At 45.5% G+C, this 3,446-nt stretch overlaps 1 pseudogene; it reads right to left on the bottom strand.

The window, feature by feature from the left end:
- Positions 1-1,771: 1,771 nt before the first annotated feature.
- LOC100962895 lies at positions 1,772-2,299 on the bottom strand (annotated as a pseudogene).
- Between the last annotated feature and the right edge of the window lie 1,147 nt (positions 2,300-3,446).

Here is a 3,446-nt window from a genome sequence, read left to right as displayed (position 1 = left end):
TACCGTACTTAGAAATACCGTCTTTATAGAGGCAATGAAGTTAAATGAGGTCACGAGATGGACCCTGATCCAGTATGATTTGGGTCCTTTACACAAAGGGGACGTATGGACACAGAGACAGACGATGTGAAGACAGCATGGAGGGGACGGCCATGTAACATCACGGGGGCGGGGGGAGGGGGCTGGCAAACACTAGAAGATGAAAAGGCAGGAAGGGGTTCTCTGCTGGATTTGTCAGGGGAGGCAAGGAGCTGCCAGCACCTCAGTCTCAAACGTCGAGCTCCAGAACCATGAGAGTGTGAATTTCTGCTGCGTTCGGCCACCAAGACTATGGAGCTTTGTCACTGCAGCCCCCGCAAACTTACGCGATCCCCATGTCTCCTCCCACCCGTGTGGCCACCACCCTGGCTCCAGCCTCATGGCCTCTGCAGCAGCTTCCAGATGAAGTCGCCCTCCTGAGCCCTGCTCTGCAGTGTGGCCGTCTCTGCTCACTTCACACATGTTGGCTTCACTTCCTCCTTCTGTGTCCTGGGGTAGAATCCACACCTGCCTCATGGCGGAGGCCCTCTGTGACTGGCACGCTCCACTTCCCCATCCTCATCTTTCCCCGCTTCTCTTACCTTTTACCCCTCACGTCCTACCTTCCAAACTATCATTTCGTTTTTGGAATAGGTCCTATTTTCTTTCCTTCAGACCTTTGTAGATGCTGAATCCTCTGCTCCGGATTCTTTACCCCCATGCTTTTACTACCTGGGTCATATCACGCTTTAGGTCTCATTATCAGTCAGGCTTCTCCAGAGAAACAGAACCAATAAGATAGAGTCAAATATAGGAGGAGATTATTATGGGAATCAGCTCATGCAATTATGGAGGCCGAGAAGTGCCACCATCTGCCATCTGCAACTAGAGACTCAGGAAAACTGATGGAATAATTTGTTCCCATGTTCAAAGGCCTGATAACCAGGAGCTGTACCGTCCAAGGACAGGAAAAGATGCCCTGGTGTGTCTCAGCTGAAGAAGAGAGAGAATTCACTCTCCTCTGCCTTTTTGTTCTCTTTGGAAAGACCCCGTGGATGGGATGATGCCCACTGGCCCAGGTGAGTGTGGATCTTCTTAACCTGGGCTAGTGCTTCAAACACTGGTCTCCTCCAGAAAGACCTCACAGGCACAGCCAGAAACTGTCTAACCAGCTACCTGGGTCTCCAGATCTTGCTGGGCTGTACTTGGATTTGACGTCCTTCAGCTGCAGCACCACTGGGAGCTGCAGTCAGAGCACTCACAGCCCTGGCCTGTCGTCCTGTGCTGGTTTGTTGGTATTTGACATGCAGCTCTGCAAAGGCAGCGACTAGACTGGTGGTGGCTCCAGAATTTCCATTTTTCAAGGGGAGGGGATGAATGTAGAGTTCTGTGATTTTTATTTCAGAATATTAGGGTATTAGCCAATACACACGTTTTGGCTACAAAATTTGTTTTTGTACAGATTGAATCAGTTATAAGTGTGCCCTCCATCCAGATGGTATGCCCTGTACCCATCCTCTCCTCCTTTCTGATTGATTTTCACTACTGCATTTGCACATAAGTGTTGATTGATTAGTGACAGCTTAATAATGAGTACATGTGGTATTGGTTTTTCCATCCTTTTAATACTTCACTTAGGAGGATGGTTTCCAATTCTATCCAGGTTGCCACAAAAGATACTAGATCACCAATTTTTTAAGGCTGAGTAGTACTCCATGTTATACATATACCACATCTTATTAATTGACTCATGTTTTTTTTTTTTATGGTGAAAAGTTATATATTTAGAATTAGCCAGCTGGACTTGGTTTAGATGATCCCAATTTTGTTGGCAACATCCAAAGCGTCATAATCAGGAGCCAGTCGAACATATGCCTTCTTCTCACCGTCAGGCCTGATCAGGGTGTTGACCTTGGCCACATCAATATCATAAAGCTTCTTCACAGCCTGTTTGATCTGGTGCTTGTTGGCTTTGACATCCACAGTGAACACAAGTGTGGTGTTGTCTTCTATCTTCTTCATGGCAGACTCAGTGGTCAGGGGGAACTTGATGATGGCATAGTGGTCAAGCTTGTTTCTCCTGGGGGTGCTCTTCTGAGGATATTTGGGCTGCCTCCCGAGCCTCAGAGTCTTTGGCTGCCAGAAGGTAGGTGATATATGGATCTTCTTTTTTTGTGTGGCTTCGGATGCCTTTTAGCACTGCCTTCTTGGCTTTCAATGCCTTTGCTTTGGCTTCGACTTTGGGGGGGGCAGGAGCTTCCTCCTTCACTTTCGGTGCCATCTTGTGAAAAGAACCTCGACTTGTGTATTAATGGGCACTTCACGATTGTGAATTGTGCTGCTATAAACATTCCAGTGCAAGTGTCCTTTTCATAAAATGACCTTTTTTCCTTTGGGTATATTCCAGAATTTCTATAGAAGATTTGAGTGGCAATCTGGCTATAAGAAAAGTGAGGAATTTATTTGGGATGGGGAAGGGGTTGTTGGAGCTTATGGGGTGTATAAAGCCCCCCACCCCAAACTACTCCTTGTATTGTTTTGGCAGGCATCTGTCTGTCTTGTTTGGTATTGTGTCTGCACATAATAGGAGCTCAAAATGTTGTATAAATGAATGACTTTGGACATGTGGGGGGTTCCATGATCAGTTCTCATGCCCAAGGTCAGAGCCAGAACAAATGGAACATCTTGAAATCCTTCTTGCCAAATGTCAGGATTGGTTGTACGTCGCCCACATTACTGGAAGAGAAGCCTGCCAGGCTGAACCCCACAGTGAGAAAGGCTGACCAGTCCTTCCTCATCCCTTCCACTGGTGTGGTTCTTCCCTGCGCTTGTTCAAAGTAAAACTTACAAAAAAGAAAAGAAAGTGCAGTTCTTAGTATCAGCTCTTCACCAGTTGCTCCCTTATTTTGCAGCAAAATAAAAGAGCACAATTTCTCCAGGAAAGATGGTCTGCACAGAATGATTGTTTTGCTCTAAAGATGCCACACAACAGTCACCTTCTGTGTTTACTGAAGGCACTTGCCTCTGGTATGGCCCTTCAGCATCCCGGGAATTGGTGTCTCTTCAGGGAAGAGTGACAGCTGCATCAAAAGAAGATGTTAAGTGCATTGGATAAATGCATTAATGTACACAAGTATGATTTAATAAAGAAAAAATAACAAATGTTAAAATAGAAAAGAACTGGAAGGAAGAAGAAACGTAACTGAATGATGGTCAGCAAAGGCAACCTTTGGAGGAAGAATTTATACTGATCTTGAAGAGAACTAGAAAGACAGTAATAAGGTAGAATCCTGACCATTACATTTTCCCTGACAGGTATTTATTGTGTATCTTCAAGGAGTGCTATTTGGGAAATTAAGGAAGACATGGGAAAGACATGGGAAAGAACTTTCATATACAATAAGAGAGGAGCAGTTAAGAGGAAGAGT

The sequence above is a fragment of the Otolemur garnettii genome, unplaced genomic scaffold (assembly GCF_000181295.1).
Source record: "Otolemur garnettii isolate 467f Iridium unplaced genomic scaffold, OtoGar3 scaffold00081, whole genome shotgun sequence".
Classification (NCBI taxonomy): Eukaryota; Metazoa; Chordata; class Mammalia; order Primates; family Galagidae; genus Otolemur; species Otolemur garnettii.
This window is presented reverse-complemented; position numbering and strand designations above follow the sequence as displayed.